We start from the raw sequence: 23,511 nt of genomic DNA, 5'->3' as shown, positions 1-23,511 counted from the left end.
TGGGAACCGCTTGCGTAGCCCCACACACCTGGGGGCTGCAGGCTTTCCTGCTGCCTTCAGCCTCAAAACCACCCTTTCCCACATGGCGTCACGCCAGGCACAAAAATGGCCATATGTCTGGAGGTTGGTCCCACGCCCAAAGAGCCAGCAGGGAAAACTATGCCTTGTTCTAAAGCTCTTTGGGAACCGCTTGCGTAGCCCCACACACCTGGGGGCTGCAGGCTTTCCTGCTCTCTTCAGCCTCAGAAGAACCCTTTCGCACTTGGCGCCGCGCCAGGCACAAAAATGGCCATATGTCTGGAGATTGGTCCCACGCCCAAAGAGCCAGCAGGGAAAACTATGCCTTGTTCTAAAGCTCTTTGGGAACCGCTTGCGTAGCCCCACACACGTGGGGACTGCAGGCTTTCCTGCTGCCTTCAGCCTCAAAAGCACCCTTTCCCACTTGGCGCCGCGCGAGGCCCAAAAATGGCCATATGGCTGGAGACTGGTCCCACGCCCAAAGAGCCAGCAGGGAAAACTATGCCTTGTTCTAAAGCTCTTTGGGAACCGCTTGCGTAGCCCCACAGACCTGGGGGCTGCAGGCTTTCCTGCTCCCTTCAGCCTCAAAACCACCATTTCCCACTTCTCGCCGCGCAATGCCCAAAAATAGCCATATGGCTGGAGACTGGTCCCACACCCAAATAGCCAGCAGGGAAAACTATGCCTTGTTCTAAAGCTCTTTGGGAACCGCTTGCGTAGCCCCACAGACCTGGGGGCTGCAGGCTTTCCTGCTGCCTTCAGCCTCAAAACCACCCTTTCCCACATGGCGTCACGCCAGGCACAGAAATGGCCATATGTCTGGAGACTAGTCCCACGCCGAAAGAGCCAGCAGGGAAAACTATGCCTTGTTCTAAAGCTCTTTGGGAACCGCTTGCGTAGCCCCACAGACCTGGGGGCTGCAGGCTTTCCTGCTCTCTTCAGCCTCAGAAGAACCCTTTCGCACTTGGCGCCGCGCCAGGCACAAAAATGGCCATATGTCTGGAGATTGGTCCCACGCCCAAAGAGCCAGCAGGGAAAACTATGCCTTGTTCTAAAGCTCTTTGGGAACCGCTTGCGTAGCCCCACACACCTGGGGGCTGCAGGCTTTCCTGCTGCCTTCAGCCTCAAAAGCACCCTTTCCCACTTGGCGCCGTGCCAGGCCCAAAAATGGCCATATGTCTGGAGACTGGTCCCACGCCCAAAGAGCCAGCAGGGAAAACTATGCCTTGTTCTAAAGCTCTTTGGGAACGGCTTGCGTAGCCCCACACAAACTGGGGGCTGCAGGCTTTTCTCGCGCTTTCAGCCTCCGAAGAACCCTTTCGCACTTGGCGCCGCGCCAGGCCCAAAAATGGCCATATGTCTGGAGACTGGTCCCACGCCCAAAGAGCCAGCAGGGAAAACTATGCCTTGTTCTAAAGCTCTTTGGGAACCGCTTGCGTAGCCCCACACACCTGGGGGCTGCAGGCTTTCCTGCTGCCTTCAGCCTCAAAACCACCCTTTCCCACATGGCGTCACGCCAGGCACAAAAATGGCCATATGTCTGGAGGTTGGTCCCACGCCCAAAGAGCCAGCAGGGAAAACTATGCCTTGTTCTAAAGCTCTTTGGGAACCGCTTGCGTAGCCCCACACACCTGGGGGCTGCAGGCTTTCCTGCTCTCTTCAGCCTCAGAAGAACCCTTTCGCACTTGGCGCCGCGCCAGGCACAAAAATGGCCATATGTCTGGAGATTGGTCCCACGCCCAAAGAGCCAGCAGGGAAAACTATGCCTTGTTCTAAAGCTCTTTGGGAACCGCTTGCGTAGCCCCACACACGTGGGGACTGCAGGCTTTCCTGCTGCCTTCAGCCTCAAAAGCACCCTTTCCCACTTGGCGCCGCGCCAGGCCCAAAAATGGCCATATGGCTGGAGACTGGTCCCACGCCCAAAGAGCCAGCAGGGAAAACTATGCCTTGTTCTAAAGCTCTTTGGGAACCGCTTGCGTAGCCCCACAGACCTGGGGGCTGCAGGCTTTCCTGCTGCCTTCAGCCTCAAAACCACCATTTCCCACTTCTCGCCGCGCCATGCCCAAAAATAGCCATATGGCTGGAGACTGGTCCCACACCCAAATAGCCAGCAGGGAAAACTATGCCTTGTTCTAAAGCTCTTTGGGAACCGCTTGCGTAGCCCCACACACCTGGGCGCTGCAGGCTTTCCTGCTGCCTTCAGCCTCAAAACCACCCTTTCCCACATGGCGTCACGCCAGGCACAGAAATGGCCATATGTCTGGAGACTAGTCCCACGCCGAAAGAGCCAGCAGGGAAAACTATGCCTTGTTCTAAAGCTCTTTGGGAACCGCTTGCGTAGCCCCACAGACCTGGGGGCTGCAGGCTTTCCTGCTGCCTTCAGCCTCAGAAGAACCCTTTCGCACTTGGCGCCGCGCCAGGCACAAAAATGGCCATATGTCTGGAGATTGGTCCCACGCCCAAAGAGCCAGCAGGGAAAACTATGCCTTGTTCTAAAGCTCTTTGGGAACCGCTTGCGTAGCCCCACACACGTGGGGACTGCAGGCTTTCCTGCTGCCTTCAGCCTCAATACCACCCTTTCCCACTTGGCGCCGCGCCAGGCCCAAAAATGGCCATATGTCTGGAGACTGGTCCCACGCCCAAAGAGCCAGCAGGGAAAACTATGCCTTGTTCTAAAGCTCTTTGGGAACCGCTTGCGTAGCCCCACACAAACTGGGGGCTGCAGGCTTTTCTCGCGCTTTCAGCCTCCGAAGAACCCTTTCGCACTTGGCGCCGCGCCAGGCACAAAAATGGCCATATGGCTGGAGACTGGTCCCACGCCCAAAGAGCCAGCAGGGAAAACTATGCCTTGTTCTAAAGCTCTTTGGGAACCGCTTGCGTAGGCCCACACACCTGGGGGCTGCAGGCTTTCCTGCTCTCTTCAGCCTCAGAAGAACCCTTTCCCACTTGGCGCCGCGCCAGGCCCAAAAATGGCCATATGGCTGGAGACTGGTCCCACGCCCAAAGAGCCAGCAGGGAAAACTATGCCTTGTTCTAAAGCTCTTTGGGAACAGGTTGCGTAGCCCCACACACCTGGGGGCTGCAGGCTTTCCTGCTCTCTTCAGCCTCAGAAGAACCCTTTCGCACTTGGCGCCATGCCAGGCACAAAAATGGCCATGTGTCTGGAGATTGGTCCCACGCCCAAAGAGCCAGCAGGGAAAACTATGCCTTGTTCTAAAGCTCTTTGGGAACCGCTTGCGTAGCCCCACACACGTGGGGACTGCAGGATTTCCTGCTGCCTTCAGCCTCAATACCACCCTTTCCCACTTGGCGCCACGCCAGGCCCAAAAATGGCCATATGGCTGGAGACTGGTCCCACGCCCAAAGAGCCAGCAGGGAAAACTATGCCTTGTTCTAAAGCTCTTTGGGAACCGCTTGCGTAGCCCCACAGACCTGGGGGCTGCAGGCTTTCCTGCTGCCTTCAGCCTCAAAACCACCATTTCCCACTTCTCGCCGCGCCATGCCCAAAAATAGCCATATGGCTGGAGACTGGTCCCACACCCAAATAGCCAGCAGGGAAAACTATGCCTTGTTCTAAAGCTCTTTGGGAACCGCTTGCGTAGCCCCACACACCTGGGCGCTGCAGGCTTTCCTGCTGCCTTCAGCCTCAAAACCACCCTTTCCCACATGGCGTCACGCCAGGCACAGAAATGGCCATATGTCTGGAGACTAGTCCCACGCCGAAAGAGGCAGCAGGGAAAACTATGCCTTGTTCTAAAGCTCTTTGGGAACCGCTTGCGTAGCCCCACACACCTGGGGGCTGCAGGCTTTCCTGCTGCCTTCAGCCTCAGAAGAACCCTTTCGCACTTGGCGCCGCGCCAGGCACAAAAATGGCCATATGTCTGGAGATTGGTCCCACGCCCAAAGAGCCAGCAGGGAAAACTATGCCTTGTTCTAAAGCTCTTTGGGAACCGCTTGCGTAGCCCCACACACGTGGGGACTGCAGGCTTTCCTGCTGCCTTCAGCCTCAATACCACCCTTTCCCACTTGGCGCCGCGCCAGGCCCAAAAATGGCCATATGGCTGGAGACTGGTCCCACGCCCAAAGAGCCAGCAGGGAAAACTATGCCTTGTTCTAAAGCTCTTTGGGAACCGCTTGCGTAGCCCCACACACGTGGGGGCTGCAGGCTTTCCTGCTGCCTTCAGCCTCAAAACCACCATTTCCCACTTCTCGCCGCGCCATGCCCAAAAATAGCCATATGGCTGGAGACTGGTCCCACACCCAAATAGCCAGCAGGGAAAACTATGCCTTGTTCTAAAGCTCTTTGGGAACCGCTTGCGTAGCCCCACACACCTGGGGGCTGCAGGCTTTCCTGCTGCCTTCAGCCTCAAAACCACCCTTTCCCACATGGCGTCACGCCAGGCACAAAAATGGCCATATGTCTGGAGACTAGTCCCACGCCGAAAGAGCCAGCAGGGAAAACTATGCCTTGTTCTAAAGCTCTTTGGGAACCGCTTGCGTAGCCCCACACACCTGGGGGCTGCAGGCTTTCCTGCTGCCTTCAGCCTCAGAAGAACCCTTTCGCACTTGGCGCCGCGCCAGGCACAAAAATGGCCATATGTCTGGAGATTGGTCCCACGCCGAAAGAGCCAGCAGGGAAAACTATGCCTTGTTCTAAAGCTCTTTGGGAACCGCTTGCGTAGCCCCACACACCTGGGGGCTGCAGGCTTTCCTGCTCTCTTCAGCCTCAGAAGCACCCTTTCCCACTTGGCGCCGCGCCAGGCCCAAAAATGGCCATATGTCTGGAGACTGGTCCCACGCCCAAAGAGCCAGCAGGAAAAACTATGCCTTGTTCTAAAGCTCTTTGGGAACCGCTTGCGTAGCCCCACACAAACTGGGGGCTGCAGGCTTTTCTCGCGCTTTCAGCCTCCGAAGAACCCTTTCGCACTTGGCGCCGCGCCTGGCACAAAAATGGCCATATGTCTGGAGACTGGTCCCACGCCCAAAGAGCCAGCAGGGAAAACTATGCCTTGTTCTAAAGCTCTTTGGGAACCGCTTGCGTAGCCCCACACACCTGGGGGCTGCAGGCTTTCCTGCTGCCTTCAGCCTCAAAACCACCATTTCCCACTTCTCGCCGCGCCATGCCCAAAAATAGCCATATGGCTGGAGACTGGTCCCACACCCAAAGAGCCAGCAGGGAAAACTATGCCTTGTTCTAAAGCTCTTTGGGAACTGCTGGCGTAGCCCCACAGACCTGGGGGCTGCAGGCTTTCCTGCTGCCTTCAGCCTCAAAACCACCCTTTCCCACATGGCGTCACGCCAGGCACAGAAATGGCCATATGTCTGGAGACTGGTCCCACGCCCAAAGAGCCAGCAGGGAAAACTATGCCTTGTTCTAAAGCTCTTTGGGAACCGCTTGCGTAGCCCCACACACCTGGGGGCTGCAGGCTTTCCTGCTCTCTTCAGCCTCAGAAGAACCCTTTCGCACTTGGCGCCGCGCCAGGCAAAAAAATGGCCATATGTCTGGAGATTGGTCCCACGCCCAAAGAGCCAGCAGGGAAAAATATGCCTTGTTCTAAAGCTCTTTGGGAACCGCTTGCGTAGCCCCACACACCTGGGGGCTGCAGGCTTTCCTGCTCTCTTCAGCCTCAGAAGAACCCTTTCGCACTTGGCGCCGCGCCAGGCACAAAAATGGCCATATGTCTGGAGATTGGTTCCACGCCCAAAGAGCCAGCAGGGAAAACTATGCCTTGTTCTAAAGCTCTTTGGGAACGGCTTGCGTAGCCCCACACACCTGGGGGCTGCAGGCTTTCCTGCTCTCTTCAGCCTCAAAAGCACCCTTTCCCACTTGGCGCCGCGCCAGGCTCAAAAATGGCCATATGTCTGGAGACTGGTCCCACGCCCAAAGAGCCAGCAGGAAAAACTATGCCTTGTTCTAAAGCTCTTTGGGAACCGCTTGCGTAGCCCCACAGACCTGGGGGCTGCAGGCTTTCCTGCTGCCTTCAGCCTCAGAAGAACCCTTTCCCACTTGGCGCCGCGCCAGGCCCAAAAATGGCCATATGTCTGGAGACTGGTCCCACGCCCAAAGAGCCAGCAGGGAAAACTATGCCTTGTTCTAAAGCTCTTTGGGAACCGCTTGCGTAGCCCCACACACCTGGGGGCTGCAGGCTTTCGTGCTGCCTTCAGCCTCAAAACCACCCTTTCCCACTTGGCGCCGCGCCAGGCACAAAAATGTCCATATGTCTGGAGATTGGTCCCAAGCCCAAAGAGCCAGCAGGGAAAACTATGCCTTGTTCTAAAGCTCTTTGGGAACGGCTTGCGTAGCCCCACACACCTGGGGGCTGCAGGCTTTCCTGCTGCCTTCAGCCTCAAAACCACCCTTTCCCACTTGGCGCCGCGCCAGGCACAAAAATGGCCATATGTCTGGAGACTGGTCCCACGCCCAAAGAGCCAGCAGGGAAAACTATGCCTTGTTCTAAAGCTCTTTGGGAACGGCTTGCGTAGCCCCACACACGTGGGGACTGCAGGCTTTCCTGCTGCCTTCAGCCTCAATACCACCCTTTCCCAGTTGGCGCCGCGCCAGGCCCAAAAATGGCCATATGGCTGGAGACTGGTCCCACGCCCAAAGAGCCAGCAGGGAAAACTATGCCTTGTTCTAAAGCTCTTTGGGAACCACTTGCGTAGCCCCACACACCTGGGGGCTGCAGGCTTTCCTGCTCTCTTCAGCCTCAAAAGCACCCTTTCCCACTTGGCGCCACGCCAGGCACAAAAATGGCCATATGTCTGGACACTGGTCCCACGCCCAAAGAGCCAGCAGGAAAAACTATGCCTTGTTCTAAAGCTCTTTGGGAACCGCTTGCGTAGCCCCACACAAACTGGGGGCTGCAGGCTTTTCTCGCGCTTTCAGCCTCCGAAGAACCCTTTCGCACTTGGCGCCGCGCCTGGCACAAAAATGGCCATATGTCTGGAGACTGGTCCCACGCCCAAAGAGCCAGCAGGGAAAACTATGCCTTGTTCTAAAGCTCTTTGGGAACCGCTTGCGTAGCCCCACACACGTGGGGGCTGCAGGCTTTCCTGCTGCCTTCAGCCTCAATACCACGCTTTCCCACTTGGCGCCGCGCCAGGCACAAAAATGGCCATATGTCTGGAGACTGGTCCCACGCCCAAAGAGCCAGCAGGGAAAACTATGCCTTGTTCTAAAGCTCTTTGGGAACCGCTTGCGTAGCCCCACACACCTGGGGGCTGCAGGCTTTCCTGCTGCCTTCAGCCTCAAAACCACCATTTCCCAATTCTCGCCGCGCCATGCCCAATAATAGCCATATGGCTGGAGACTGGTCCCACACCCAAAGAGCCAGCAGGGAAAACTATGCCTTGTTCTAAAGCTCTTTGGGAACCGCTTGCGTAGCCCCACAGACCTGGGGGCTGCAGGCTTTCCTGCTGCCTTCAGCCTCAAAACCACCCTTTCCCACATGGCGTCACGCCAGGCACAGAAATGGCCATATGTCTGGAGACTAGTCCCACGCCCAAAGAGCCAGCAGGGAAAACTATGCCTTGTTCTAAAGCTCTTTGGGAACCGCTTGCGTAGCCCCACACACCTGGGGGCTGCAGGCTTTCCTGCTCTCTTCAGCCTCAGAAGAACCCTTTCCCACTTGGCGCCGCGCCAGGCACAAAAATGGCCATATGTCTGGAGACTAGTCCCACGCCGAAAGAGCCAGCAGGGAAAACTATGCCTTGTTCTAAAGCTCTTTGGGAACCGCTTGCGTAGCCCCACACACCTGGGGGCTGCAGGCTTTCCTGCTCTCTTCAGCCTCAGAAGAACCCTTTCGCACTTGGCGCCGCGCCAGGCACAAAAATGGCCATATGTCTGGAGATTGGTTCCACGCCCAAAGAGCCAGCAGGGAAAACTATGCCTTGTTCTAAAGCTCTTTGGGAATGGCTTGCGTAGCCCCACACACCTGGGGGCTGCAGGCTTTCCTGCTCTCTTCAGCCTCAAAAGCACCCTTTCCCACTTGGCGCCGCGCCAGGCTCAAAAATGGCCATATGTCTGGAGACTGGTCCCACGCCCAAAGAGCCAGCAGGGAAAACTATGCCTTGTTCTAAAGCTCTTTGGGAACCGCTTGCGTAGCCCCACACACCTGGGGGCTGCAGGCTTTCCTGCTGCCTTCAGCCTCAAAACCACCCTTTCCCACTTGGCGCCGCGCCAGGCCCAAAAATGGCCATATGTCTGGAGACTGGTCCCACGCCCAAAGAGCCAGCAGGGAAAACTATGCCTTGTTCTAAAGCTCTTTGGGAACTGCTTGCGTAGCCCCACACACCTGCAGGCTGCAGGCTTTCGTGCTGCCTTCAGCCTCAAAACCACCCTTTCCCACTTGGCGCCGCGCCAGGCACAAAAATGTCCATATGTCTGGAGATTGGTTCCACGCCCAAAGAGCCAGCAGGGAAAACTATGCCTTGTTCTAAAGCTCTTTGGGAACCGCTTGCGTAGCCCCACACACCTGGGGGCTGCAGGCTTTCCTGCTGCCTTCAGCCTCAAAACCACCCTTTCCCACTTGGCGCCGCGCCAGGCACAAAAATGGCCATATGTCTGGAGATTGGTCCCACGCCCAAAGAGCCAGCAGGGAAAACTATGCCTTGTTCTAAAGCTCTTTGGGAACAGCTTGCGTAGCCCCACACACCTGGGGGCTGCAGGCTTTCCTGCTCTCTTCAGCCTCAGAAGAACCCTTTCGCACTTGGCGCCGCGCCAGGCACAAAAATGGCCATATGTCTGGAGATTGGTCCCACGCCCAAAGAGCCAGCAGGGAAAACTATGCCTTGTTCTAAAGCTCTTTGGGAACGGCTTGCGTAGCCCCACAGACCTGGGGGCTGGAGGCTTTCCTGCTGCCTTCAGCCTCGAAACCACCATTTCCCACTTCTCGCCGCGCCATGCCCAAAAATGGCCATATGGCAGGAGATTGGTCCCACACCCAAAGAGCCAGCAGGGAAAACTATGCCTTGTTCTAAAGCTCTTTGGGAACCGCTTGCGTAGCCCCACACACCTGGGCGCTGCAGGCTTTCCTGCTGCCTTCAGCCTCAAAACCACCCTTTCCCACATGGCGTTACGCCAGGCACAGAAATGGCCATATGTCTGGAGACTAGTCCCACGCCCAAAGAGCCAGCAGGGAAAACTATCCCTTGTTCTAAAGCTCTTTGGGAACCGATTGCGTAGCCCCACACACCTGGGGGCTGCAGGCTTTCCTGCTGCCTTCAGCCTCAGAAGAACCCTTTCGCACTTGGCGCCGCGCCAGGCACAAAAATGGCCATATGTCTGGAGATTTGTTCCATGCCCAAAGAGCCAGCAGGGAAAACTATGCCTTGTTCTAAAGCTCTTTGGGAACGGCTTGCGTAGCCCCACACACCTGGGGGCTGCAGGCTTTCCTGCTCTCTTCAGCCTCAGAAGAACCCTTTCGCACTTGGCGCCGCGCCAGGCACAAAAATGGCCATATGTCTGGAGATTGGTTCCACGCCCAAAGAGCCAGCAGGGAAAACTATGCCTTGTTCTAAAGCTCTTTGGGAACCGCTTGCGTAGCCCCACACACCTGGGGGCTGCAGGCTTTCCTGCTCTCTTCAGCCTCAAAACCACCCTTTCCCACTTGGCGCCGCGCCAGGCCCAAAAATGGCCATATGTCTGGAGACTGGTCCCACGCCCAAAGAGCCAGCAGGGAAAACTATGCCTTGTTCTAAAGCTCTTTGGGAACCGCTTGCGTAGCCCCACACACCTGGGGGCTGCAGGCTTTCCTGCTCTCTTCAGCCTCAAAAGCACGCTTTCCCACTTGGCGCCGCGCCAGGCACAAAAATGGCCATATGTCTGGAGAATGGTCCCACGCCCAAAGAGCCAGCAGGGAAAACTATGCCTTGTTCTAAAGCTCTTTGGGAACCGCTTGCGTAGACCCACACACCTGGGGGCTGCAGGCTTTCCTGCTGCCTTCAGCCTCAGAAGAACCCTTTCGCACTTGGCGCTGCGCCAGGCACAAAAATGGCCATATGTCTGGAGAATGGTCCCACGCCCAAAGAGCCAGCAGGGAAAACTATGCCTTGTTCTAAAGCTCTTTGGGAACCGCTTGCGTAGCCCCACACAAACTGGGGGCTGCAGGCTTTTCTCGCGCTTTCAGCCTCAAAACCACCCTTTCCCACTTGGCGCCGCACCAGGCCGAAAAATGGCCATATGTCTGGAGACTGGTCCCATGCCCAAAGAGCCAGCAGGGAAAACTATGCCTTGTTCTAAAGGTCTTTGGGAACGGCTTGCGTAGCCCCACAGACCTGGGGGCTGCAGGCTTTCCTGCTGCCTTCAGCCTCAAAACCACCATTTCCGACTTCTCGCCGCGCCATGCCCAAAAATAGCCATATGGCTGGAGACTGGTCCCACACCCAAAGAGCCAGCAGGGAAAACTATGCCTTGTTCTAAAGCTCTTTGGGAACCGCTTGCGTAGCCCCACACACCTGGGCGCTGCAGGCTTTCCTGCTGCCTTCAGCCTCAAAACCACCCTTTCCCACATGGCGTCACGCCAGGCACAGAAATGGCCATATGTCTGGAGACTAGTCCCTTTCCCAAAGAGCCAGCAGGGAAAACTATGCCTTGTTCTAAAGCTCTTTGGGAACCGCTTGCGTAGCCCCACACACCTGGGGGCTGCAGGATTTCCTGCTCTCTTCAGCCTCAGAAGAACCCTTTCGCACTTGGCGCCGCGCCAGGCACAAAAATGGCCATATGTCTGGAGATTGGTCCCACGTCCAAAGAGCCAGCAGGGAAAACTATGCCTTGTTCTAAAGCTCTTTGGGAACGGCTTGCGTAGCCCCACACACCTGGGGGCTGCAGGCTTTCCTGCTCTCTTCAGCCTCAGAAGAACCCTTTCGCACTTGGCGCCGCGCCAGGCACAAAAATGGCCATATGTCTGGACATTGGTTCCACGCCCAAAGAGCCAGCAGGGAAAACTATGCCTTGTTCTAAAGCTCTTTGGGAACGGCTTGGGTAGCCCCACACACCTGGGGGCTGCAGGCTTTCCTGCTCTCTTCAGCCTCAAAAGCACGCTTTCCCACTTGGCGCCGCGCCAGGCACAAAAATGGCCATATGTCTGGAGATTGGTCCCACGCCCAAAGAGCCAGCAGGGAAAACTATGCCTTGTTCTAAAGCTCTTTGGGAACCGCTTGCGTAGCCCCACACACCTGGGGGCTGCAGGCTTTCCTGCTCTCTTCAGCCTCAGAAGAACCCTTTCCCACTTGGCGCCGCGCCAGGCCCAAAAATGGCCATATGGCTGGAGACTGGTCCCACGCCCAAAGAGCCAGCAGGGAAAACTATGCCTTGTTCTAAAGCTCTTTGGGAACCGCTTGCGTAGCCCCAAAGACCTGGGGGCTGCAGGCTTTCCTGCTGCCTTCAGCCTCAAAACCACCCTTTCCCACTTGGCGTCACGCCAGGCACAAAAATGGCCATATGTCTGGAGGTTGGTCCCACGCCCAAAGAGCCAGCAGGGAAAACTATGCCTTGTTCTAAAGCTCTTTGGGAACCGCTTGCGTAGCCCCACACACCTGGGGGCTGCAGGCTTTCCTGCTGCCTTCAGCCTCAAAACCACCCTTTCCCACTTGGCGCCGTGCCAGGCACAAAAATGGCCATATGTCTGGAGATTGGTCCCACGCCCAAAGAGCCAGCAGGGAAAACTATGCCTTGTTCTAAAGCTCTTTGGGAACAGCTTGCGTAGCCCCACACACCTGGGGGCTGCAGGCTTTCCTGCTCTCTTCAGCCTCAGAAGAACCCTTTCGCACTTGGCGCCGCGCCAGGCACAAAAATGGCCATATGTCTGGAGATTGGTCCCACGCCCAAAGAGCCAGCAGGGAAAACTATGCCTTGTTCTAAAGCTCTTTGGGAACCGCTTGCGTAGCCCCACACACGTGGGGGCTGCAGCCTTTCCTGCTGCCTTCAGCCTCAAAACCACCCTTTCCCACTTGGCGCCGCGCCAGGCCCAAAAATGGCCATATGTCTGGAGACTGGTCCCACGCCCAAAGAGCCAGCAGGGAAAACTATGCCTTGTTCTAAAGCTCTTTGGGAACCGCTTGCGTAGCCCCACACACCTGGGGGCTGCAGGCTTTCCTGCTGCCTTCAGCCTCAAAACCACCCTTTCCCACTTGGCGCCGCGCCAGGCACAAAAATGGCCATATGTCTGGAGATTGGTCCCACGCCCAAAGAGCCAGCAGGGAAAACTATGCCTTGTTCTAAAGCTCTTGGGGAACAGCTTGCGTAGCCCCACACACCTGGGGGCTGCAGGCTTTCCTGCTCTCTTCAGCCTCAGAAGAACCCTTTCGCACTTGGCGCCGCGCCAGGCACAAAAATGGCCATATGTCTGGAGGTTGGTCCCACGCCCAAAGAGCCAGCAGGGAAAATTATGCCTTGTTCTAAAGCTCTTTGGGAACCGCTTGCGTAGCCCCACACACCTGCGGGCTGCAGGCTTTCCTGCTGCCTTCAGCCTCAAAACCACCCTTTCCCACTTGGCGCCGCGCCAGGCACAAAAATGGCCATATGTCTGGAGATTGGTCCCACGCCCAAAGAGCCAGCAGGGAAAACTATGCCTTTTTCTAAAGCTCTTGGGGAACAGCTTGCGTAGCCCCACACACCTGGGGGCTGCAGGCTTTCCTGCTCTCTTCAGCCTCAGAAGAACCCTTTCGCACTTGGCGCCGCGCCAGGCCCAAAAATGGCCATATTTCTGGAGACTGGTCCCACGCCCAAAGAGCCAGCAGGGAAAATTATGCCTTGTTCTAAAGCTCTTTGCGAAACCGCTTGCGTAGCCCCACACACCTGCGGGCTGCAGGCTTTCCTGCTGCCTTCAGCCTCAGAAGAACCCTTTCGAACTTGGCGCCGCGCCAGGCACAAAAATGGCCATATGTCTGGAGAACGGTCCCACGCCCAAAGAGCCAGCAGGCAAAACTATGCCTTGTTCTAAAGCTCTTTGGGAACCTCTTGCGTAGCCCCACACAAACTGGGGGCTGCACGCTTTTCTCGCGCTTTCAGCCTCAGAAGAACCCTTTCGCAATTGGCGCCGCGCCAGGCCCAAAAATGGCCATATGTCTGGAGACTGGTCCCACGCCCAAAGAGCCAGCAGGGAAAACTATGCCTTGTTCTAAAGCTCTTTGGGAACCGCTTGCGTAGCCCCACACACGTGGGGGCTGCAGGCTTTCCTGCTGCCTTCAGCCTCAAAAGCACCCTTTCCCACTTGGCGCCGCGCCAGGCACAAAAATGGCCATATGTCTGGAGATTTGTTCCATGACCAAAGAGCCAGCAGGGAAAACTATGCCTTGTTCTAAAGCTCTTTGGGAACGGCTTGCGTAGCCCCACACACCTGGGGGCTGCAGGCTTTCCTGCTCTCTTCAGCCTCAGAAGAAGCCTTTCGCACTTGGCGCCGCGCCAGGCACAAAAATGGCCATATGTCTGGAGATTGGTTCCACGCCCAAAGAGCCAGCAGGGAAAACTATGCCTTGTTCTAAAGCTCTTTGGGAACGGCTTTTGTAGCCCCACAGACCTGGGGGCTGCAGGCTTTCCTGCTCTCTTCAGCCTCAAAAGCACGCTTTCCCACTTGGCGCCGCGCCAGGCACAAAAATGGCCATATGTCTGGAGATTGGTCCCACGCCCAAAGAGCCAGCAGGGAAAACTATGCCTTGTTCTAAAGCTCTTTGGGAACCGCTTGCGTAGCCCCACACACGTGGGGGCTGCAGGCTTTCCTGCTGCCTTCAGCCTCAAAAGCACCCTTTCCCACTTGGCGCCGCGCCAGGCCCAAAAATGGCCATATGTCTGGAGACTGGTCCCACGCCCAAAGAGCCAGCAGGAAAAACTATGCCTTGTTCTAAAGCTCTTGGGGAACCGCTTGCGTAGCCCCACACACGTGGGGGCTGCAGGCTTTCCTGCTGCCTTCAGCCTCAAAACCACCCTTTCCCACTTGGTGTCACGCCAGGCACAAAAATGGCCATATGTCTGGAGGTTGGTCCCACGCCCAAAGAGCCAGCAGGGAAAACTATGCCTTGTTCTAAAGCTCTTTGGGAACCGCTTGCGTAGCCCCACACACCTGGGGGCTGCAGGCTTTCCTGCTGCCTTCAGCCTCAAAACCACCCTTTCCCACTTGGCGCCGCGCCAGGCACAAAAATGGCCATATGTCTGGAGATTGCTCCCACGCCCAAAGAGCCAGCAGGGAAAACTATGCCTTGTTCTAAAGCTCTTTGGGATCCACTTGCGTAGCCCCACACACCTGGGGTCTGCAGGCTTTCCTGCTGCCTTCAGCCTCAGAAGAACCCTTTCGCACTTGGCGCCGCGCCAGGCACAAAAATGGCCATATGTCTGGAGAATGGTCCCACGCCCAAAGAGCCAGCAGGGAAAACTATGCCTTGTTCTAAAGCTCTTTGGGAACCGCTTGCGTAGCCCCACACAAACTGGGGGCTGCACGCTTTTCTCGCGCTTTCAGCCTCAGAAGAACCCTTTCGCAATTGGCGCCGCGCCAGGCCCAAAAATGGCCATATGTCTGGAGACTGGTCCCACGCCCAAAGAGCCAGCAGGGAAAACTATGCCTTGTTCTAAAGCTCTTTGGGAACCGCTTGCGTAGCCCCACACACGTGGGGGCTGCAGGCTTTCCTGCTGCCTTCAGCCTCAAAAGCACCCTTTCCCACTTGGCGCCGCGCCAGGCACAAAAATGGCCATATGTCTGGAGATTTGTTCCATGACCAAAGAGCCAGCAGGGAAAACTATGCCTTGTTCTAAAGCTCTTTGGGAACGGCTTGCGTAGCCCCACACACCTGGGGGCTGCAGGCTTTCCTGCTCTCTTCAGCCTCAGAAGAAGCCTTTCGCACTTGGCGCCGCGCCAGGCACAAAAATGGCCATATGTCTGGAGATTGGTTCCACGCCCAAAGAGCCAGCAGGGAAAACTATGCCTTGTTCTAAAGCTCTTTGGGAACGGCTTTTGTAGCCCCACACACCTGGGGGCTGCAGGCTTTCCTGCTCTCTTCAGCCTCAAAAGCACGCTTTCCCACTTGGCGCCGCGCCAGGCACAAAAATGGCCATATGTCTGGAGATTGGTCCCACGCCCAAAGAGCCAGCAGGGAAAACTATGCCTTGTTCTAAAGCTCTTTGGGAACCGCTTGCGTAGCCCCACACACGTGGGGGCTGCAGGCTTTCCTGCTGCCTTCAGCCTCAAAAGCACCCTTTCCCACTTGGCGCCGCGCCAGGCCCAAAAATGGCCATATGACTGGAGACTGGTCCCACGCCCAAAGAGCCAGCAGGAAAAACTATGCCTTGTTCTAAAGCTCTTGGGGAACCGCTTGCGTAGCCCCACACACGTGGGGGCTGCAGGCTTTCCTGCTGCCTTCAGCCTCAAAACCACCCTTTCCCACTTGGTGTCACGCCAGGCACAAAAATGGCCATATGTCTGGAGGTTGGTCCCACGCCCAAAGAGCCAGCAGGGAAAACTATGCCTTGTTCTAAAGCTCTTTGGGAACCGCTTGCGTAGCCCCACACACCTGGGGGCTGCAGGCTTTCCTGCTGCCTTCAGCCTCAAAACCACCCTTTCCCACTTGGCGCCGCGCCAGGCACAAAAATGGCCATATGTCTGGAGATTGCTCCCACGCCCAAAGAGCCAGCAGGGAAAACTATGCCTTGTTCTAAAGCTCTTTGGGATCCACTTGCGTAGCCCCACACACCTGGGGTCTGCAGGCTTTCCTGCTGCCTTCAGCCTCAGAAGAACCCTTTCGCACTTGGCGCCGCGCCAGGCACAAAAATGGCCATATGTCTGGAGAATGGTCCCACGCCCAAAGAGCCAGCAGGGAAAACTATGCCTTGTTCTAAAGCTCTTTGGGAACCGCTTGCGTAGCCCCACACAAACTGGGGGCTGCACGCTTTTCTCGCGCTTTCAGCCTCAGAAGAACCCTTTCCCACATGGCGTCACGCCAGGCACAAAAATGGCCATATGTCTGGAGACTGGTCCCACGCCCAAAGAGCCAGCAGGGAAAACTATGCCTTGTTCTAAAGCTCTTTGGGAACCGCTTGCGTAGCCCCACACACCTGGGGGCTGCAGGCTTTCCTGCTGCCTTCAGCCTCAAAACCACCATTTCCCACTTCTCGCCGCGCCATGCCCAAAAATAGCCATATGGCTGGAGACTGGTCCCACACCCAAAGAGCCAACAGGGAAAACTATGCCTTGTTCTAAATCTCTTTGGGAACAACTTGCGTAGCCCCACACACCTGGGGGCTGTAGGCTTTCCTGCTGCCTTCAGCCTCAAAACCACCCTTTCCCACATGGCGTCACGCCAGGCACAGAAACGGCCATATGTCTGGAGACTAGTCCCACGCCCAAAGAGCCAGCAGGGAAAACTATGCCTTGTTCTAAAGCTCTTTGGGAACCGCTTGCGTAGCCCCACACACCTGGGGGCTGCAGGCTTTCCTGCTGCCTTCAGCCTCAAAACCACCCTTTCCCACTTGGTGCCGCGCAAGGCCCAAAAATGGCCATATGTCTGGAGGTTGGTCCCTTTCCCAAAGAGCCAGCAGGGAAAACTATGCCTTGTTCTAAAGCTCTTTGGGAACCGCTTGCGTAGCCCCACACACCTGGGGGCTGCAGGCTTTCCTGCTGCCTTCAGCCTCAAAACCACCCTTTCCCACTTGGTGTCACGCCAGGCACAAAAATGGCCATATGTCTGGAGGTTGGTCCCACGCCCAAAGAGCCAGCAGGGAAAACTATGCCTTGTTCTAAAGCTCTTTGGGAACCGCTTGCGTAGCCCCACACACCTGGGGGCTGCAGGCTTTCCTGCTGCCTTCAGCCTCAAAACCACCCTTTCCCACTTGGCGCCGCGCCAGGCACAAAAATGGCCATATGTCTGGAGATTGGTCCCACGCCCAAAGAGCCAGCAGGGAAAACTATGCCTTGTTCTAAAGCTCTTTGGGAACAGCTTGCGTAGCCCCACACACCTGGGGGCTGCAGGCTTTCCTGCTCTCTTCAGCCTCAGAAGAACCCTTTCGCACTTGGCGCCGCGCCAGGCACAAAAATGGCCATATGTCTGGAGATTGGTTCCACGCCCAAAGAGCCAGCAGGGAAAACTATGCCTTGTTCTAAAGCTCTTTGGGATCCACTTGCGTAGCCCCACACACCTGGGGTCTGCAGGCTTTCCTGCTGCCTTCAGCCTCAGAAGAACCCTTTCGCACTTGGCGCCGCGCCAGGCACAAAAATGGCCATATGTCTGGAGAATGGTCCCACGCCCAAAGAGCCAGCAGGGAAAACTATGCCTTGTTCTAAAGCTCTTTGGGAACCGCTTGCGTAGCCCCACACAAACTGGGGGCTGCACGCTTTTCTCGCGCTTTCAGCCTCAGAAGAACCCTTTCGCACTTGGCGCCGCACCAGGCCGAAAAATGGCCATATGTCTGGAGACTGGTCCCACGCCCAAAGAGCCAGCAGGGAAAACTATGCCTTGTTCTAAAGCTCTTTGGGAACCGCTTGCGTAGCCCCACACACGTGGGGGCTGCAGGCTTTCCTGCTGCCTTCAGCCTCAAAAGCACCCTTTCCCACTTGGCGCCGCGCCAGGCACAAAAATGGCCATATGTCTGGAGATTTGTTCCATGACCAAAGAGCCAGCAGGGAAAACTATGCCTTGTTCTAAAGCTCTTTGGGAACGGCTTGCGTAGCCCCACACACCTGGGGGCTGCAGGCTTTCCTGCTCTCTTCAGCCTCAGAAGAAGCCTTTCGCACTTGGCGCCGCGCCAGGCACAAAAATGGCCATATGTCTGGAGATTGGTTCCACGCCCAAAGAGCCAGCAGGGAAAACTATGCCTTGTTCTAAAGCTCTTTGGGAACGGCTTTTGTAGCCCCACACACCTGGGGGCTGCAGGCTTTCCTGCTCTCTTCAGCCTCAAAAGCACGCTTTCCCACTTGGCGCCGCGCCAGGCACAAAAATGGCCATATGTCTGGAGATTGGTCCCACGCCCAAAGAGCCAGCAGGGAAAACTATGCCTTGTTCTAAAGCTCTTTGGGAACCGCTTGCGTAGCCCCACACACGTGGGGGCTGCAGGCTTTCCTGCTGCCTTCAGCCTCAAAAGCACCCTTTCCCACTTGGCGCCGCGCCAGGCCCAAAAATGGCCATATGTCTGGAGACTGGTCCCACGCCCAAAGAGCCAGCAGGAAAAACTATGCCTTGTTCTAAAGCTCTTGGGGAACCGCTTGCGTAGCCCCACACACGTGGGGGCTGCAGGCTTTCCTGCTGCCTTCAGCCTCAAAACCACCCTTTCCCACTTGGTGTCACGCCAGGCACAAAAATGGCCATATGTCTGGAGGTTGGTCCCACGCCCAAAGAGCCAGCAGGGAAAACTATGCCTTGTTCTAAAGCTCTTTGGGAACCGCTTGCGTAGCCCCACACACCTGGGGGCTGCAGGCTTTCCTGCTGCCTTCAGCCTCAAAACCACCCTTTCCCACTTGGCGCCGCGCCAGGCACAAAAATGGCCATATGTCTGGAGATTGCTCCCACGCCCAAAGAGCCAGCAGGGAAAACTATGCCTTGTTCTAAAGCTCTTTGGGATCCACTTGCGTAGCCCCACACACCTGGGGTCTGCAGGCTTTCCTGCTGCCTTCAGCCTCAGAAGAACCCTTTCGCACTTGGCGCCGCGCCAGGCACAAAAATGGCCATATGTCTGGAGAATGGTCCCACGCCCAAAGAGCCAGCAGGGAAAACTATGCCTTGTTCTAAAGCTCTTTGGGAACCGCTTGCGTAGCCCCACACAAACTGGGGGCTGCACGCTTTTCTCGCGCTTTCAGCCTCAGAAGAACCCTTTCGCACTTGGCGCCGCACCAGGCCGAAAAATGGCCATATGTCTGGAGACTGGTCCCACGCCCAAAGAGCCAGCAGGGAAAACTATGCCTTGTTCTAAAGCTCTTTGGGAACCGCTTGCGTAGCCCCACACACCTGGGGGCTGCAGGCTTTCCTGCTGCCTTCAGCCTCAAAACCACCATTTCCCACTTCTCGCCGCGCCATGCCCAAAAATAGCCATATGGCTGGAGACTGGTCCCACACCCAAAGAGCCAACAGGGAAAACTATGCCTTGTTCTAAATCTCTTTGGGAACAACTTGCGTAGCCCCACACACCTGGGGGCTGTAGGCTTTCCTGCTGCCTTCAGCCTCAAAACCACCCTTTCCCACTTGGCGTCACGCCAGGCACAGAAACGGCCATATGTCTGGAGACTAGTCCCACGCCCAAAGAGCCAGCAGGGAAAACTATGCCTTGTTCTAAAGCTCTTTGGGAACCGCTTGCGTAGCCCCACACACCTGGGGGCTGCAGGCTTTCCTGCTGCCTTCAGCCTCAAAACCACCCTTTCCCACTTGGTGCCGCGCAAGGCCCAAAAATGGCCATATGTCTGGAGGTTGGTCCCTTTCCCAAAGAGCCAGCAGGGAAAACTATGCCTTGTTCTAAAGCTCTTTGGGAACCGCTTGCGTAGCCCCACACACCTGGGGGCTGCAGGCTTTCCTGCTGCCTTCAGCCTCAAAACCACCCTTTCCCACTTGGTGTCACGCCAGGCACAAAAATGGCCATATGTCTGGAGGTTGGTCCCACGCCCAAAGAGCCAGCAGGGAAAACTATGCCTTGTTCTAAAGCTCTTTGGGAACCGCTTGCGTAGCCCCACACACCTGGGGGCTGCAGGCTTTCCTGCTGCCTTCAGCCTCAAAACCACCCTTTCCCACTTGGCGCCGCGCCAGGCACAAAAATGGCCATATGTCTGGAGATTGCTCCCACGCCCAAAGAGCCAGCAGGGAAAACTATGCCTTGTTCTAAAGCTCTTTGGGAACAGCTTGCGTAGCCCCACACACCTGGGGGCTGCAGGCTTTCCTGCTCTCTTCAGCCTCAGAAGAACCCTTTCGCACTTGGCGCCGCGCCAGGCACAAAAATGGCCATATGTCTGGAGATTGGTTCCACGCCCAAAGAGCCAGCAGGGAAAACTATGCCTTGTTCTAAAGCTCTTTGGGATCCACTTGCGTAGCCCCACACACCTGGGGTCTGCAGGCTTTCCTGCTGCCTTCAGCCTCAGAAGAACCCTTTCGCACTTGGCGCCGCGCCAGGCACAAAAATGGCCATATGTCTGGAGAATGGTCCCACGCCCAAAGAGCCAGCAGGGAAAACTATGCCTTGTTCTAAAGCTCTTTGGGAACCGCTTGCGTAGCCCCACACAAACTGGGGGCTGCACGCTTTTCTCGCGCTTTCAGCCTCAGAAGAACCCTTTCGCACTTGGCGCCGCACCAGGCCGAAAAATGGCCATATGTCTGGAGACTGGTCCCACGCCCAAAGAGCCAGCAGGGAAAACTATGCCTTGTTCTAAAGCTCTTTGGGAACCGCTTGCGTAGCCCCACACACCTGGGGGCTGCAGGCTTTCCTGCTGCCTTCAGCCTCAAAACCACCATTTCCCACTTCTCGCCGCGCCATGCCCAAAAATAGCCATATGGCTGGAGACTGGTCCCACACCCAAAGAGCCAACAGGGAAAACTATGCCTTGTTCTAAATCTCTTTGGGAACAACTTGCGTAGCCCCACACACCGGGGTGCTGTAGGCTTTCCTGCTGCCTTCAGCCTCAAAACCACCCTTTCCCACATGGCGTCACGCCAGGCACAGAAACGGCCATATGTCTGGAGACTAGTCCCACGCCCAAAGAGCCAGCAGGGAAAACTATGCCTTGTTCTAAAGCTCTTTGGGAACCGCTTGCGTAGCCCCACACACCTGGGGGCTGCAGGCTTTCCTGCTGCCTTCAGCCTCAAAAGCACGCTTTCCCACTTGGTGCCGCGCAAGGCCCAAAAATGGCCATATGTCTGGAGGTTGGTCCCTTTCCCAAAGAGCCAGCAGGGAAAACTATGCCTTGTTCTAAAGCTCTTTGGGAACCGCTTGCGTAGCCCCACACACCTGGGGGCTGCAGGCTTTCCTGCTGCCTTCAGCCTCAAAACCACCCTTTCCCACTTGGCGCCGCGCCAGGCCCAAAAATGGCATTATGTCTGGAGACTGGTCCCACACCCAAAGAGCCAGCAGGGAAAACTATGCCTTGTTCTAAAGCTCTTTGGGAACCGCTTGCGTAGCCCCACACAAACTGGGGGCTGCAGGCTTTCCTGCTGCCTTCAGCCTCAAAACCACCCTTTCCCACATGGCGCCGCGCCAGGCCCAAAAATGGCCATATGTCTGGAGACTGGTCCCACGCCCAAAGAGCCAGCAGGGAAAACTATGCCTTGTTCTAAAGCTCTTTGGAAACCGCTTGCGTAGCCCCACACACCTCGGGGCTGCAGGATTTCCTCCTCTCTTCAGCCTCAGAAGAACCCTTTCGCATTTGGCGCCGCGCCAGGCCCAAAAATGGCCATATGTCTGGAGACTGGTCCCACGCCCAAAGAGCCAGCAGGGAAAACTATGCCTTGTTCTAAAGCTCTTTGGGAACCGCTTGCGTAGCCCCACACACCTGGGGGCTGCAGGCTTTCCTGCTGCCTTCAGCCTCAAAACCACCCTTTCCCACTTGGCGCCGCGCCAGGCACAAAAATGGCCATATGTCTGGAGATTGGTCCCACGCCCAAAGAGCCAGCAGGGAAAACTATGCCTTGTTCTAAAGCTCTTTGGGAACGGCTTTTGTAGCCCCACACACCTGGGGGCTGCAGGCTTTCCTGCTCTCTTCAGCCTCAAAAGCACGCTTTCCCACTTGGCGCCGCGCCAGGCCCAAAAATGGCCATATGTCTGGAGATTGGTCCCACGCCCAAAGAGCCAGCAGGGAAAACTATGCCTTGTTCTAAAGCTCTTTGGGAACCGCTTGCGTAGCCCCACACACGTGGGGGCTGCAGGCTTTCCTGCTGCCTTCAGCCTCAAAAGCACCCTTTCCCACTTGGCGCCGCGCCAGGCCCAAAAATGGCCATATGTCTGGAGACTGGTCCCACGCCCAAAGAGCCAGCAGGAAAAACTATGCCTTGTTCTAAAGCTCTTGGGGAACCGCTTGCGTAGCCCCACACACGTGGGGGCTGCAGGCTTTCCTGCTGCCTTCAGCCTCAAAACCACCCTTTCCCACTTGGTGTCACGCCAGGCACAAAAATGGCCATATGTCTGGAGGTTGGTCCCACGCCCAAAGAGCCAGCAGGGAAAACTATGCCTTGTTCTAAAGCTCTTTGGGAACCGCTTGCGTAGCCCCACACACCTGGGGGCTGCAGGCTTTCCTGCTGCCTTCAGCCTCAAAACCACCCTTTCCCACTTGGCGCCGCGCCAGGCACAAAAATGGCCATATGTCTGGAGATTGCTCCCACGCCCAAAGAGCCAGCAGGGAAAACTATGCCTTGTTCTAAAGCTCTTTGGGAACAGCTTGCGTAGCCCCACACACCTGGGGGCTGCAGGCTTTCCTGCTCTCTTCAGCCTCAGAAGAACCCTTTCGCACTTGGCGCCGCGCCAGGCACAAAAATGGCCATATGTCTGGAGATTGGTTCCACGCCCAAAGAGCCAGCAGGGAAAACTATGCCTTGTTCTAAAGCTCTTTGGGATCCACTTGCGTAGCCCCACACACCTGGGGTCTGCAGGCTTTCCTGCTGCCTTCAGCCTCAGAAGAACCCTTTCGCACTTGGCGCCGCGCCAGGCACAAAAATGGCCATATGTCTGGAGAATGGTCCCACGCCCAAAGAGCCAGCAGGGAAAACTATGCCTTGTTCTAAAGCTCTTTGGGAACCGCTTGCGTAGCCCCACACAAACTGGGGGCTGCACGCTTTTCTCGCGCTTTCAGCCTCAGAAGAACCCTTTCGCACTTGGCGCCGCACCAGGCCGAAAAATGGCCATATGGCTGGAGACTGGTCCCACGCCCAAAGAGCCAGCAGGGAAAACTATGCCTTGTTCTAAAGCTCTTTGGGAACCACTTGCGTAGCCCCACACACCTGGGGGCTGCAGGCTTTCCTGCTGCCTTCAGCCTCAAAACCACCATTTCCCACTTCTCGCCGCGCCATGCCCAAAAATAGCCATATGGCTGGAGACTGGTCCCACACCCAAAGAGCCAACAGGGAAAACTATGCCTTGTTCTAAATCTCTTTGGGAACAACTTGCGTAGCCCCACACACCTGGGGGCTGTAGGCTTTCCTGCTGCCTTCAGCCTCAAAACCACCCTTTCCCACATGGCGTCACGCCAGGCACAGAAATGGCCATATGTCTGGAGACTAGTCCCACGCCCAAAGAGCCAGCAGGGAAAACTATGCCTTGTTCTAAAGCTCTTTGGGAACCGCTTGCGTAGCCCCACACACCTGGGGGCTGCAGGCTTTCCTGCTGCCTTCAGCCTCAAAACCACCCTTTCCCACTTGGCGCCGCGCCAGGCCCAAAAATGGCCATATGTCTGGAGGTTGGTCCCTTTCCCAAAGAGCCAGCAGGGAAAACTATGCCTTGTTCTAAAGCTCTTTGGGAACCGCTTGCGTAGCCCCACACACCTGGGGGCTGCAGGCTTTCCTGCTGCCTTCAGCCTCAAAACCACCCTTTCCCACTTGGCGCCGCGCCAG

Source organism: Chroicocephalus ridibundus, chromosome 4 (assembly GCF_963924245.1).
Source record: "Chroicocephalus ridibundus chromosome 4, bChrRid1.1, whole genome shotgun sequence".
Taxonomy (NCBI): domain Eukaryota; kingdom Metazoa; phylum Chordata; class Aves; order Charadriiformes; family Laridae; genus Chroicocephalus; species Chroicocephalus ridibundus.
The sequence above is the reverse complement of the archived record's forward strand: the minus strand, read 5'-3'. Positions refer to the sequence as shown.